We start from the raw sequence: 17,220 nt of genomic DNA, 5'->3' as shown, positions 1-17,220 counted from the left end.
CATCGTTTGAATAATTTTTTCGCTTGCGGGACACAATAAACGTATCTGAGGATAAGCATTGTCTCAAGTCCCCCTACGTCAAGGTAAAATTCTCCGAGTTAAGTAGAAGGGATGGTACAACCGCGACGAACTTGAAATGCGTATCCAAAGGCAAATCACCGAGCTTCGTATTTGTTGTCTTCAAATTGATCGAATCGGTGCTTCGAAAAAAGTCAGTCGAGTCGCTGTTTGAACGACATTTGCGTAAAGCGAGAATTTATTTCTGGCGAATCGAAATAGGGAGAAACGTAACGCACCATCGCGCGTGACGTCGTCGAACTCTCTTCATAAAAAAAAAAAAAAAAAAAAAAAAACGGGCTTGCGGACGAGAAGCATAACGTTCGTTTACGATAGTCGCATAAAATTCCCTCTCGGATGGCATGCGAGCATGAATGAAGGCGGTACGTGTCGTAGAGGAATGGCAGCCAGTCAACCGGCCAAGGGAACGAGCGATTACGCAAGCGGCCGACTTTACGAGCAAACACGAAGCGGTATCTTTCTGACTTTAGATACAGACAGTTCCCAGACAAGAACGGCGATGACCTGCATGATACAATATTACTATGATGATCTCAATGACCAAATCATCCAAGTCTGTCGATCGCGCAAACAACGAGAGCGAGTCTTTGAAACTTCAATCTTCAATAATTGGAGGTTTACTCCTACGATCAGGTTCAAATTGATTGAACCCGTTTATTAGGCGACAATAAAATGAGATTTAAATAATTTGTAATGATAATACTTGGAGAGTAACAGAACAGGATGAAGTAATGATGTCGAAGTGATGAAAAATCAATTTATTTTAACGAAGAAATAATGATAATATTTGTATGTATAACATTTTTTTATTAATTCAATTTCACTCATTCGATTTTTTATTGCGCAGCGGTTTTAGCGATAATAACGATGACCCGCATGCAAACTGCGATGATTTCTCTGTGACGAAATGATGTGTAATAAATTGAACGGGAAAATAAAAGGCTCCTCCTTTTATTCTAGCATAAATAAATAATAATTCTGATAATATATATTTTTTTTTAATTGAAAGATAATGTCATAATTGCTATAATCAACTAGATAAAGAGGTGGAATCATAGACATAGAATAAACAAAACGTAATACATACTTTTTCTTTCTATTCAGAATAATATGAGTGTTCATTATTATAACTAATATAATATGTAGTTTACATTAATGATCCAGAATAATTATAAGACATTGTTATTCCCTTTTCTTTCATTATTTGACCAGCATAAACTAAATCGGAATTTAGAATATACTTCCAATGATATTTTAGAGATTACGCATAATATTAGTCCAGCTCCACAAGTTAAGCTAATTTCTTTTTGCCTTCAATTCATAAATTATACAGTCGATTCAATTTTCCAATCGTGCGAACTAGTCAAAGTAATCAAACCGACGTACGTGTACGGTTGACGGCACACGTTATTGCGCAAAATGACGGTTATGTGGGCAATAAAATTTACGGACAGACGGCGTCCCAGACAGCAATGAATCCTTCTCTCGCTGCCTACGATAACATAGATTAAATCCAAACGACACGCGAATGAATGCGGTGATATCTAACGTTGTTGATGATATTATAATCGAATCAGATTAATTAATCTTACATTATGTAAGATCTTGTATTATGTTTTCTCCATGTCGAGAAAAATACGTTGTATCGTACTTATTAAAAATAGGAAAATAAATAAATATATATAAATAAATATTATTAAAATAAATATATAAATAAATATTATTTATTCTTAATGTGCTTCTTGTCTGCAAGCTCGTTTTTTTTTTTTTTACGAAGAGTTCGTCGACATCAAGTGTTGCAGAATACTGTTTGTGCGTTTCATATCGTTTAGTGTACGATTAACCTTTCTGTCGATGCATGAATATCCAAATAGAAAGAAATATCCTGAAGAAAGGGTTAATTGCACGCGATATTAAATTTTAAATCATAAACATTTTTCTATTTTTGGGAATTTCATTATAACGCCTCAAAAACTCCATCTTCCGAACAACAGAAAATAGTTTTGCACAAACTTTATCTTATTTTCAATTTTTACATTTTTAAAGGAACCTTTTGAAATAAGTGAAACCATAGTGAAAATATGAAAAATAATTATGCATTGAAAGAAGAATCGAGTGACTAAGAAATGACTTTATAACTTATCTTTTTTCTTTTCTATTGTAAAGATACAAATACTGCGATATACGAATCTTGCGACACTATCAAGCCATTCTTCTCCCGATCTTTGATTACACGTCGCGCGTTAAGAGTACATAAGCGAATGTATCTGTGACGGTAAGGTAAGATAAGAATATCTCTAGCTTCCATGTCGGTACCGAGCTTCCCCATTTCCGTCCACCACCTTTCCGTCCAAATAAAGCTAAACGAGTGTTTTTACGAGCGTCTATAAAGCTTTAAGTGTTAGCGAAACGAGCGGCGTGGCGACTCCAACTTCTCCGTGGCTTTTAAATCGCGCGTCTTCGCGTGCTCCTCTTGACTTTTGTGACCGGAGGTGGACACACGTGCGCAGACCAGGTGTATGTACACAAAACACCTGACGAGTGACAAGTCAGCTACTCGTATGAATCATGAGTGCACACGCGCTATACATATTGGTGTCAAGGTTACTCGAGTAACGGAGTACAGTCGCGAACCTGGCCACTCGTAACTGATAGGCAAGCTGACCACTTTCGTTATTACATATCATTAACTCGTTAACGTTTCCGCAAGAATATTTTAAATGATAACTGTCGTTTTTCATGTGGTGATTTCAAAAGCAACAATAAAAGGATAATGCACTGAGTTGCAATGTGCCATTAGTTATATGAGCAAAAACAGCTTTGAGATTAATTTGCGGTTAAAGAAAATATTATGAAAGTATGTTACGATTAAAAACTGAATGCTTTTTGTGACAGAAGATACCTTATTTTTATTGCTCTGATTGTGATTTATTAGAACACCGTAAGAATATTTCGTTATAGCAGATATTCAGGAGTTCAATTTTTGTTTGGAAAAGTCCTGGTTTGCTTTTTTAAATTGCCATGCAAGGTCAGGGCCATAGGCGGATCGTCACTTACGTGAGGTAGATGCATTTCCTCGAAACATTACGATACTCTGGCCGGGAACCTCGTTTATCGACTCTAAAACGAGTCAAAGTGCAGTACGTAGCAAAACGACGTATTTCTCCCCCTAAAACAGATTGTATTCGTACAAGGTTTCACGTTTCTGTCTTACGTGACGTCACATGGTACAACGGGTTCGCGAGAGAAGTGCCACGACCTGCCCCAATCCGGACGGGTGTAAAGGCAGGGCAATATAAACGAACGTTTACAGGCTCGTTACATTTTTATGAGCTCGACGCCGCAACTACGCCACTACAGCCATCAACAGAATGTCGTAAACCATCAACCAGCTCTGTCTCCCTTTTCGTTTCCTCTCTCTTCCTTCCAGTCACTCGCACAGTCAACTCTTACCCGATTCCGTCTCTTTTCCTGCCGTCGTATCTTTTACCTACCCCTCGACATCGTCTATCCCGCCTTTTCCTCCTGGCTTCTACTCTCTATCAGTCCACGTGGCATTTATGCGTAACTTCCGGTCTGTGACGTCACCTCGCCGCTCGTAGACCACTTAGGTTACGTCATTTTATTGACTGTGATCATAAAAGTTTTTACACGCGGACCTCCTGCGTGCCTCCACTTGAGATCACGGTGAGTATCGGCTGTGGATGGTTTTATGTTTCGCACTTTATTGTTTTTACTACTCGCAGGCACATTGACCTCATTTTAATTCCCCAATACTGTACATAAACATTATAATCTCGCTGAAACACTTATGTGTTACATGTATGAAGTACGCTCATGCGTCGCGCGTGAAATTAAAATGTACTCCATCTATCGCGCTTTATATGCATGCATAATATTATTATAAAAGACGATTGGTATTTTCATATTTTGTGTGGATTTTATTTAAGAATGATATATATTTTTATTTTATATTATATGTATATACCTATTTTATATTATTTTATATTACAAGAATAGTTCAATTTTTATACTTTGTATTTAGCTTTTTTTTATATCACTGTAAGATTTTTTTTTATTTGTAAGCCATGTTCAAAAGTGCAGATACAGGGCAACGTGTATTTTTCCTTAGCGATCGAAGAATTTTCAAATAACAGTCAACAGCAGCATGTCTGCCGGGCTGAAAAGGGGCGCGCCATTTTGATATACCAGTTTTCATTAGGCGCCACCCTCTTGACGTCATTGGTGGTTTCGTCAGCCATCATGAAACTCATTATGCAATCTCGTATGCCTGGAATTCATGATGGCCGCCGTTGACCGAACCAATCCGCGCTCTCGTCGGCAGCCATGAGAAAAACGGTCAATCCTGCACTCTGTCGGTCGTTTATGCAACTTGTGGTTTCACAGCTTACCCGATAGATGTCTCTACCACTTAGAACGTTGCGCTAATCTTTGCCGACAATTTTAATGCAAATTTCGTTAGTTAATTAATTAATAAATCTTGATTTTATTCACACTAATGATGATTTTGATATATACATTGAAGCATATGATATACATTAAGTTTATGAATATACAATATTTTAAATTATTTAGAGATTGCTACTTGATTAGATATTAACAATAATTGCAATTTAAATTTTGTAATTAGAAGTGATAATTAACTTTAAATTTCTTGTTTGAGACAATGCAGTGGAATGCTATTACATATGTCAATCCGGACGAGACTTTGCATAATTTATAGCTATAATTAGTAACGGTAATTTAATACAATTAAAAGAGAGAATTTGCAAATTTGATTCATTTCTTCAGTCTCGTGATAAACTCGTTTAAAAAGCTATAAAATAGTTCAATAATTAAATCTTTAAATCTGTTTAATGCTGTTTTAAATTATTTTATATAAAAGCAAAAGTATTTGCGATTGAGATTCAATAATTGACGATTTAATTTAGAATAGTAAATAAAGAATAATACGCTGCACATTATAATTTTGGATGTCTTATGAAAGAGAACATAAATGTTTAAACAATTTTTATAGAATTATATCGGATGTGCATAATAAATGAATTATTATTAAAATATTGTAACATATGCAATTCTGCAATATGTTAATGTATAGATATATTATGAATTTAAAAATACTTTATTTACTAACTTGATTTATCATTATCAAATTATCTTTACGGAAGAATGACATTTGGTAACGCTGGCAAAATTCAAGTTACTCGGAGCGTAAAGCCGTAATATTACTGCTGATAAAATGCTTTAAAGATAAAAGAATAAGAAATCTATCACATGATAAATGTATTATATGATAAATGTATTAAAATATGCATGTAAAAATGTAGGCGGACTTTTACGATAGACGATCACATTAAGACTGAGTTAATTAAAAGTTACGACGGCGCCGCAATGGATCTGGGGTAATCTAAACGGATCTATACAATCCGACTGTGAAGATATGCAAATAAGGAAATTGCAATATATTAACGCGATCTTCTTCGTAACTTTTATTTGCGTAATCTTCTTCTATTTTCAACAGTACGTACGCGTTGGTAGGTACAGGAAGATTAAATTTGCGATGCTTTCCTACAGACATAATGTGGTCTGCAAGGCAAGCTCCGATGCGAAAGTGAAACGAAAATTTACAGTAACCCTACCTACGGAGGCATCGCGGTACTTTAAAGGACAGCGGGGCAACCTTATCCGCGTCTCGGATCCGGATAATTATGTCGGCGTGTTTATTACGCTCGGTTATCCGCGACTTTATTTCGTCGGATAAAAAGGATAAAGGGACGTAGAGATATCTCTCCCTCAGAGCCGTCGCGCGGAGACGACGACCACGACGATGACGACGGCGGCGACGACGATGACGACGATGACGACTTCGACTCCGCAAAGAAAAGTTCACGGCTGGAATTCATGATGGCCGATCTTCTTTTTCCTCCCGTCGATTCCGAAGCAGTTAGCCTGGGCGTAAAGGTAGAGACCGAGGTGCGCGCGCCGCCAAGACTACGTGTGCGTGCTACACGCTCGTACACATGTACACATACCCACGATCATACTTACATACGTAGATACCCTCCGTCTGGACTACAAAATCCCGCAGGCTGGATTGGTAATTTCCAATCCGACTTCTTTCCCCATGAAATCTATGCGCGAGAGATTCTTTCCTTGGAAGATAGAGCCCTCGTCTTCCTAGCTCATATCTCTATCAGAACTTCGATCCCTCTCCATAGAGGAAACAAAAATTCCGTAATTTCTATTCATATTAACTATGAGTTTTTAAATGAGGATATTCATAGTAGAAGCGAGTAATCATGTGGAATTGAACAGACGTTATGTAATTATAATTATAATATCATAGTGTGTCGTTATAACTTTGCGTTTTTAATGCTATATAGTCGCGCATTAATTACAGATATTAAATACTTCATGAATATCTGAGAGATGCTGTCCGATGCCTTCGTAATGACAATCGTTATTTGCGATACATATTGCAATAAATTTCATCAGCTGTACATCTTGGTATTTGAAAAGCAATTTTTGCAGATCTGTCAGCAAACATTTTTCTGCTTCGATAATACCTAAATTAAAGAGTGCATTACGCGATTATTTCGAAATAGAAACTTGATCTTTTTATCTAAATTTAAATTTGTTCTCTAAGATATGAATATTATTCTTTTATTTATAATTTTTTAATTTTAATTTAGCTATTTTTCTCGTTTGTTCTTAAACGTATAACTATTTTGAAGGTAGCGGTTCTTTTGGAAATATAAGAAGAGAATATATGACTCTTATAAATTCTGTCAGATTTTTAATATTATCATGCGATTTGAATATTAATCACGAATATTATATGAGGTATATTTTGAGATAACTTTTATATTACAATTTAATCTAAATTAATAATTAATAATAATGAATTTGACATGTACATCTAATATATGAAAAAGGGAATAACAAGAAACATGAAATAAGTATCTCAAAGAAATCAACATCGCTGATTTCTCTATGTATATAACCGTTATGGCAGAGGATAATTATTAGCATTGATACATACAGATGACAGCTTAATTCCTTGCGTTGTAAGACACAATCCGAAATTAACGTTAATTTCGGATTCGTGCAATGGAAGGAGCGGTATTCCCGGTTTGATGTGCATTACGATTGTGCTCATTATGAAATTCAATCGCAAGCCAAATGTGCGCCCAATTTATTCTTATCAGACATTCCTGTAAAATCCTTTTTCTCCAGCCATCTCCGTCGTTGAATTTGGAGCGGCGGCAAAAGAACGAAGAGGAACGTCGGACAACTCGCACGAGATGTCCAGGTAAGCTGTAGGGATAAACAACCAGATTGAACGGATCCTCTGAATCGTCGGGCTTTGAAGATCCAACGAACCGCTTATTTCCACTTTTCTTTTACCCCCACTTTCGCGGTTTCCTGTAAAACCACGGAGAATATCGAGATAGAAGGGGAGTTGACACGTAACTCAATATAAGCGCGTCTTATTTACGACGTTATAAAATTACGAAGTTAATGCTTCGAACTGGAATAAAACGACCATGGTGCTGCGAAAGGACTATTCGTGTTCGGACATTAGCCAGATTTTTTTTTTGGCTGACTGCCTGTGGATTGACAGTGTAAATTAGTTGCTATCTATCTATGTAACGTCATTGGAGTGTTTGCTTGGCTCCATGCCTAATGTTCGACAAACATGTACGTATCTTTACTATGTAATTGTTGTGAGAACTTGCTTAGCATTGAAAGACTATTAAAAGAATTCGCGAGTGCAAAGAACTTCGTGTACGGTATATTGAATACTGTTCTGTGTTTCTAAATAAAACGAAAATTTTCTGTTATATTTTATTGAAAACTGCAAAGTTTGAAAAGATATAAAAATATGTAACTTAATAAATAAGATAAAAATTAATTATCTTTTTAAGTAACAATTTTAGCAATCTAGTTTCACAAAATTCAAAAAAGAAAAACTTACGTTATGATGAAAAGCTGACTTTCATGTTTATGTTGCATATAAATCGCAAATGATTGAGTATTTTGCTGAATCCTTTTTTCTTTGAAAGAATGTGTTACCACCTAATGAAATTTCTGATTTTATAGCTTAACATCAGTTTAGACAATTTTGAATTGAAGTATCGCATCGACTGAACTTTATAAATAAAATGTGAATAAACATATTTTTTCCTTTTTTTTTATATTTGCTTCTGTTTATCTTATAATTCATGATTTATATCGATGACGCTGAGAACAAATAATAGCAGAAAACTAAATTTCACATTTTATTTTATATTGTCCACCAGAAACGGTCGGTTAAAAAATTTCATGATAATAACTTAAAAAATGTTCCTCTTTCTCTATTACTGTAAGTAATTATTATTTGTAATTACTAAGTAATACTTTATAATTTTGAATGTAAATTTAAAATTATTTCAATATTCTATACTTTCATGTTCATGTTTTGTGTATTGAAATACAAAAATTACTTATTTCTTTTTAGCTGATATTATTCATAGATATTGAATCAATAATCTCACAGATTCTTGTTAAAAATGACGAGTTTTTATTCGATATTTAAAGCACGGGTGGTCGGCACGTGTGTCGTTTCATAAACCTCGTAAACATTCGTTGGAAGATGCAATCGTTATGTACACGTTCGTTACAAGCAGATTGAGTTACGGTAATACTCTCACAAAATGAGACCCGTCTGGACCCGTCGCGGAAGAATGTGATTTAAGAGAACACACCAAAAAGTAGTGCGTTGTATTATGCGACTCCAGCTATTTATACTGAAACTTCATGGAATACGTAATAATCGTAAACTGATTTTTTTGCACCACTGCTTCTGGAAAATTGGGTTGAGAAATTCTAGACATGAGAAGGAAAAAATATTTAATTTTTATCACGTATAGCCGAAAATGATATTACTAATATTTAAATAATTTTTAAAAATAAACTTATTACAAAAATATTTATAAGATTTTATTGTAATATATATGTAAATGAAAGAATAATAATGCGATCATGAAAATTTACTTATTTATATTTTTGTGTATTTCCAGATTGGTACATGTATTTATTTCAGAGTTATTATGGAAAAATTATCAATTTTTTCAATACTTATTTAATTCTGCTATCGATATGTAAATTTTATGTACAAAGAAATATGCCATTCTTAATTGACATACAAATTTTTCAAACGTCTCACATTTTTAATGACGAAACATTTATAATCTAGATTTTTATATATAAAAAAAATAACCTAATTAACTTAAATTTTATTAACTTAAAAAAAGAAAGAACATTACTAAAATTCATTTTTGAAATTATATGGAATATATATAATACAAATTGTGTCTTCTCATAACACTTAAATAAAATAATAATACAAAATATTAAATAATAATACAAAATTGTTTAAAAATTGAAATCATATTACGTTCTCTTTTATAATACTGATTACCATATCCAAACTGAATATAAAACGAATAAAATTTTTAAAAGCTTATTTTCACATGTTCTAGCTTTTAGTATGACAGATTGGACCTCCTAATCATTGAATATAATTTAAAGCTCAATGACCTCGCTCAATTGTACGTAAAATTTACTTATAAACATATTGATAGCATTTTAGAGTTAAAATAATATTTTTATCAACTAATTTTTAATATGAAATTGAAATAAAAATACTTAAAAATCAAACATAGGCATGAAATTAATGTGAAAAATAATATTTGTTTTCATGATCGATTTCCATGTGTTCCATACATCTGAGATGTGTCTATATGTGGAACAAGTATAAGAGATGCCAAACTATCGATAAAGGCTCGCGAGAGAGAGAGTTCTAAACTTATCAAACCCTGTGGGAGTAGCTGCTTTCGTTGCATTACGTTGCGACCCGCCATTTTCATTCTCTTTTCTCCGTTCCTTCTGTTCTTTCGCAGCAACACGCCTTCGCCGGACCATATGGCCTGGTGCGTATCGGCAATCAAGCGCCAACGTCTTGTGGCAAAACTCGAACCCGTTCCATAAGGAACAGCGACGATTTTCTCCGTGGTCGATAATCCCTACAGCTTCTCAGCATCTCTCGCTGCTCTTTTTTGCACGTCATCACTGCTGGCTTCCCATTGGACAGCTCACATAATGCGTACTTTTTATACCCGAGACCTCTCAGGTTCTGACTGCTTAACATAACATCGGATTCTTGTATAATTTCTCCAGGGGAAGGGGAGATAAAACTTATTACCTATTAATTCATTTTTATTTATTCCGGCTATGATATGTGCACATTTTTGCAAATGCCATGAAGAAAAAAGAAAGAAATATTTGATTTATTTTTTAAAAGTATCAAGTAGTAGCGAATAGGTAATTTCAATGTGTTTAAATAACATACTTTGGTCGCTAAAGTATGTGTTAATTACTTTTCATAATTTATCTCGAGGTAGAAGACATAAGTTTCATCTTACTTAATTTACAAAGCTACATGAATATTATCGCAAATCTTACACGCCAAGCATCCAACGTTTTACACGTTTAATAAATCTCATTTTTTATGAATAAATATGACGAGCGTTCCGTTTATCCGTCTATTATTAAAATATATATAATGAAAGAAACGCGCACACAGGAGTCTTTTCTGCATTCATATTGTGCGATGTTTACTACTGTAACTGATTTTTTGATAAAGTCGTCTGATCTCGTCCTCCATTTGCGTGTCCATTCGATAGACGTCGAAGAAGTCACGTAATAAGAATCTTTATACATGAGCCGGTCTCAAAGTTTCTTCGCCGACTAACGACTTATCGAATTCCTGCATCAATTTTATCAGATAAGATTCCTTAATTATTTACTTAATTATTTACTCCGCCTTCTCTCAAGACGCTCTGCTTTTCGTTTTAACTTAGATATGGACAAAATTATATTTTCGACGAAAGAGATGTAGAATCGAATGCGCTTATTATGCATACTATTCTGCATCTTCGGACGCTGATTCCGACAACGTATATATAGCAATTAGTTAATTATGTGGGCAGCTTATTAAGGCTCCATTGACATCCAGGCTGAAGTTATCGTTCTAATTTATCCTAAAGCTATCGATCCATTTCGTGTTAAATTAAGAAGCTAAAAGGGATCGGCACTGCAATAAAAGAGATAGTCCCTCGCGATGAACAATAAAATTGCCAATTTGTGTCTCACAATGTTGATCGGTACAATCAACTCATTCCGTAGATTTCAATTTTTTTCGAAATGATAATGTTACTTCGTGTCCTTTACAAATAGGTTTTTGTTAAAGCACAGGTTTCATTTTAATCACGTAATATATTTCGTGTAATCTAAGATATGAATTTGTGTGCCATCAGGGAAATTGAAGAAAAGAATGTCGATAATAACCCATCTGTTATTTTTGCGGCGACAGTAACGATTCTATCGTACTTTAATAAGAAACGAATTATCTAAAATAGACACGTGATTACACAGGAAAATGACTGTTAAAATTCAACTAGAGTTGATAATTAGCTCATAAATATACTTTTGCGTGCATACTTGCAAGAGTAATTAATTTGTCAAGTACAAACGGAAGAGTAATAATATTTATAAAATTACATATTATAAAAGTTAATTATTTGCTAACGGCGCGCAATATATGAAATAATAGTAATAAAATTATCTATTGCATTTATGTTAATAACCAATCGTTAACGGCATAGTCAAATATATCAGCAAATTATGTTTCCTGCTATGAAGAGATTCTTATATTCTTGTCTTACGAATGATAATAAGGACATAAATAACAATAGCAAGAATATTAAATCGAAAGCTCGCATGATTCTACATAACGTTCTTTTTGATAACGACATGAAAATCAGTGATTAATGAAGCTAGACATGAATGTTTCAATGTTTATATCCGCTATCATATATTCTGACAAGATAAAACTGATGAATGGACAATGGATCATATTTTTGCATATTTTGCTCCAAGAGAATATATGGAGAACGGTTGCAATGTCGAAATGTAGCCGAATAAGTAAGCCGGAGTCGCGTATCGATCTTAGTCTGTGGACCAACCCGAGCTAGGAGGGTAGGGGGAAGGGAGGAGGGGGGGGGTGAATGGGAGACACGTTGAAGTATGTAGACTACTACTACCACTGCGTATCAGTATCCACACCTACCTTAAGAGCTGACACAAGTGCCTAGACTACCTACACAATCAGCTGTACTATCACCAGGAGCTAACATAGACTTTCACGTCTTTAGAGCTATACAAGCGCTTCAAGCACAGGCTCGTCTAACGGCACACAACTATCACGCAAGAACACGTACGAGTCTTACCCGTGCTAGTTTGTCCAGACATGTACGTAGGTACCCGGCAGCTAGCATTGACATCCGCATCATCCCCTCCGCTCCAACTGAGGCTGTCGCCAAGGACTCCAGCCTCCAAATCGACCCTAGTCAAACCTACCCTATGCAGGTCCCCGTCAACCCTGGTTGCCAGGGTACAAGATGAACGTATAGAGAAAAAGGGGAAGAGAGAGAGAGAGAGAGAGAGAGAGAGAGAGAGAGAGAGAGAAAGAGAAGAAGGAAGGGGATGAGAAAGAGCAGGGCGTGTCGTTGCGTCTGCAGCTCCAAAGGAAAGGTCTGAAAACCTCTCCGTTACTTTCACAACCCTCGTCCATTCTTACTCTGGCACGCACCAGTGGCCCAACTTTTACCATTTCGCCGTCTGGCGAGATAATCTCCCAGTACTACCTATAATCCAATAAGAAAGAGAGAAAGAGAGAGAAAGAGAAAAGGGGCAGAACGGAGAGAATGGAATCACGATTCCCTATCTGTCTCTGCGTCGGCTCTTCTGTGCTTCCCGAGAAAAGGGACCATTGTTATTTCAAACTTATGCAGTGCAGGTGCCACGAGTTGTTTCTAATGACATAGGTTGAACATAGCAGAAATTTAATGGAATTAATCTGAAGATTAATCGGAAGAAAGAAAGAGAATATATGAAATATAACCTCTCTAAAGTCGTAAACGAAAGTAAAAAAAAAAAAATTTCAATTCATATTATATTTCATTATGATACACAATATTTTCTTTCATTAACGTATTGCTATTGAAATATTTAAAAACGTAATTAATTGCTAAATATTTATTTTATTGTTAAACAATAAACACAAGTAATAAATTATTCTTTTTTTGTAATATTTGTATTTAAAAGACTTGTTATCATCCTTTTATTGCTCTCTTTATTTAATTAAAAGAATATTTGTTTTATTGATTTAAATATTTTTTTTTATTTACGAATTAATGTGTGTTACTGCGGAATCTGTAATAAATAATACTGTTTATAATTCCTTTTGAAACAATAATTACGGCAAGATGAATAAAAAATATATTATAATATATATTATAAATATGCCAATCTTTTCGGTTGCAAAATTTTAATTTTAATTGCACCTGTCAATTTATGCATGTACATTGAATAGATAAATATTACCAAAACAGCATTATGTCGAATATACAATTCGACATTGTATTCGGACAAAAAGATGATGCCGACAGAGTGCATTCCTCGGATATTTCTCTCTCTCTCTCTCTCTCTCTCTTTCTCTACCTCTCTTTCTTTCTCATTGTTATTATATTATATTATACCCTCCCGAACATTCTGCCTGAAAAGAGACTTCTGGAGTTGTCTTCCGCTAATAGCGTGGGCGTGGATGCAGGTGCAACATACATATTGCAATGGAATGGATTCGTAAGTGGAGGGTGTACGAGAAGTGGGATTAAATTGCCCCTCGTAGACTCCAATCAGGAACGCTCGAAGAAAATTAGAATGAACGAGACTGTTCGTAGCTGGCAGCCGCGAATTAGACTTGGAGATTGTCGAACACGACATTGAAATGATAGTGATTGGAATGATAGTGAACTACGAATCGAGAATTAAGAGGCTACTTTCTTTCGTATTTATTTTCGATGAACGAACCGCAGACTTCAAAGCAATCTTCGGGTTTGTGATATGCAGCGTTGTACTTATGTCGCACAATTGAGTACTTAATATCGTAAAAAAAAAAAAAAAAACTTAATTTATTTAATTTGCAATTCCATACGGATATTTATGCTAAATAATAGTGAGAAGATATTAACAGAAATAGGAGAAATTTGTTGTTTTGCAGTTTGATACTTTAATTATGGTGTTTCCATTTGAGATTGCATTACTTCACGTCAGCGTGATGCGTGTATTACGGTTATATCTATTATTTATTTTGATATTTACCATCGAGCAGATCACAAATTACCTCATTCCCGATAATGAACTTGGTTCGTGGCGAAATCTCCTTTGGCATTGAAAGGAATAGAGGCTGATAAAGTCGCTGGTATAAGAAAAAAAAAACTATTTTTTTTTTAAGCTACCAGGGATTATACGTTCCTCCTACAAAGGACTATCGGCAAAATGACGAGGCGCGGGAGCGCTGGAAAGCTGGCAAAATCCGGAGTGCCGCGTCGTAAAGATATGCTCGGTGGGTCGCTCGGGAGTCGGGCAGAAAGTATGAAATTGCTTATATTTTATAAAAGTGAAGGAGAATGGGAGGGAGGTCCTTGTGCGGCGCGAAAGATGAGGTGGTATCGACGGGCAAATAAAAAAGACGGCGAAGAAGGAGGCAACGTCTTCTCGTGAATAAACAACGAGTATCGTACATGCCATGGTAACGTAGACCGATAAAAGAACATGGACGCGCATAGCCGCTTGCATGTAGGGCTGGCATTCCGAAGGTGTGGCGTTCTTTCGTGGTTGAGTCAAACGAAAGTTCGATTCGGGAAATTAGTACAGATCAAGTCAAAAGATTCAAGTAGCGTTAAATTTTATCGTGATAACCGTAACGAGCAATTAAATAGAACGAATCGAATTAGATTTATTTTTATGTTTACAAGATTAGCCTTATATAAAAAAAAAAAACTTGAAGAAGAGTACCTTTATAAAGCAATAAAAGAACAGTTTTAGTACCGAGAGAAGCAGACGATATAATGACGATAGGATTGCATCACGCTCAACTGAATTTAAGTATGAAAATGTTTTAATGACTTTTCCCTCTTATTCAATTTATTTTATTGATTCGCTAGATTTCTAAGAAATATACTACTTGCTTTTATGCCTCATAATAATACTTTTCAGGAGATATGTTTTAAGTTCAAAGAAGAGATTTATTTGCCTTATTAATTATATTATTATTGTCAATTTGTCAACGATATTTTAAATCCTAACATTTCAGCTTAAAGCATATTTTATATTTATGTACTTTGCAGTCGTACATATTTTGGCAGTACTCCAATTCAAACTTTCATCGGTTGAGCATTTAATTGTTTGCGCTGCTATAAAGTTACCATAATTCTGCTCTTTAAACTGTCATCCCAATTATTCATGTCTATGCTGGTAGAATATTACAATTTCCTTAAATTTATTACTGAAATATTTTTTGCAATTTAAATTAAAGATAATATTTAGTAAAATTAATCTTGACGATTAATTAAACATTATGCACTTTTCTATCAATTGTAGATTAATTTTAATCTCGGTTCAACTTACTCTTTATCTTTTTCTAATTCTAAGAATTAAAAAAAGAAGAGTAAATTAAATCAAGATTAAAGTTAATCCACATTGATGGAAACGGGCATTAGTCATTTATTTTTGCTGTCAGTATATATCGACGATTTTTTATTAATTACTGAAATAATTAAAATTTATCTCTTGAATACTAAAGTATGTATTAAAGTTCTGGATTGGAAAAATGTAATTAAAACTGCAATGCAAATTCTGCGAGAAATATGTTAGCTGCATGCAGGTATTGATTTATACATATATACCTATACGTATGTATACATATATCTAAAGGTTCTTCTCGAAAAATATGGCGTCTTTGTCGCTGCATTGTCAAGCTTGCGAAGACAGAGGGGAGAAAATGGAACACCGTACATATATCAAGTTCCCAGCCAATATAGCCCTAGAAGGGACGAAGACGCGTGTAATCAAGGCGCAGAAAAAACAACATATTGCTGTTTGGAAGAAACAGTTTACTTAGGTTTGGTATACTATCGCGTTGAATTATTATAACGAAACTCAGAATGCACAAAACACGCCTGCGCTAACACATCCGTCGCCATTTTCTCAACGTATTTCAAAATATCGATTTTTAAGATATATTAGTATCTTTATTATAATACAGTCAAAAATATAAGATGTATATCAATTCAGAATTATATTTTAAGAAGTAGTATTAAGAACTGCAAAATGACTACATTTCATTTTCGATGCTGAAAAAAAAAAAATTTAGTAAAATTTTAAATTATTCTCTTGTAATGTAACGGAAATTGAAATATATTATTTGAAAAAGTGATAATATATTCAACGATAATTTTTTAAAACTATCGGAATTTAATTTATCTAATTATTGCAGATAATCACTTGTGTAAGATTCATTTAATTCAATATCGTTATCAAATATGAGACACGTTATCTAATAATATTTTATCAGAAATTAGTGTGCAGAAGACGTGAACATCTTATTATGATTTGTTTGTAAGAACATACTTCCAATAAATATTGATCGCAAGGGGAAGTAATGTCATCCATCGAATGAATTCGCCTCGTGAAAATGACATATCTTATTCGCTTATCTTGTAAACAGTTCACCGAAGTAATTTGCAGCAATGTTTACACGACGATTCTCTTATGTATTACATGTTTGCTTCTATGTAATGAGATGAAGTTGGTCACGGTTTGAGAATTTCCTACATTGTGCGCGAATCTTATTAGCAAAGAGATAATTCATAGAGATTAATTAGTCGTTCTTCTAATGAAGTAGAATCCGGTGTTCCAAATTTTCACCAATGTTGAAATTTATCTAACAAGTTTAAACTTTGTTACTTATGCTATCCTTTAAATTTTGCTCTAATTTAATTAAATTTCGTAAATTACACTTTTTTACCAGCAACATCAAACTTCTATCTATACTAGAAATTAACATGATCTCTAACAATTAAGAAAAATAACGCACTGTTACTTTACCATATAAAAAAAGTTAAAAAAAAAACACGAAAAGATTTTCAAAATATTTATGACAACTGAAACTCGATC

At 34.2% G+C, this 17,220-nt stretch overlaps 1 protein-coding gene and 1 long non-coding RNA gene across 11 annotated transcripts in view; both read left to right on the top strand.

Moving 5' to 3' along the window:
- The window catches only part of Ubx (ultrabithorax), a 388,698-nt gene that overhangs the window by 87,692 nt on the left and 283,786 nt on the right, over nucleotides 1–17,220 (top strand). The gene's annotated exons all lie outside the window — the stretch shown is intronic.
- LOC147910536 (uncharacterized) lies at nucleotides 9,475–17,122 on the top strand. The gene is made up of 2 exons (XR_015544154.1): nucleotides 9,475–15,150; nucleotides 15,979–17,122. It is a non-coding gene; the product is annotated as an uncharacterized LOC147910536 (long non-coding RNA).

This window comes from Acromyrmex echinatior, chromosome 2, assembly GCF_024713525.1.
Source record: "Acromyrmex echinatior isolate Ae372 chromosome 2, ASM2471352v2, whole genome shotgun sequence".
Lineage (NCBI taxonomy): Eukaryota > Metazoa > Arthropoda > Insecta > Hymenoptera > Formicidae > Acromyrmex > Acromyrmex echinatior.
Note: the sequence above shows the minus strand (reverse complement) of the source record. Positions and strands in the feature narration are given on the sequence as shown.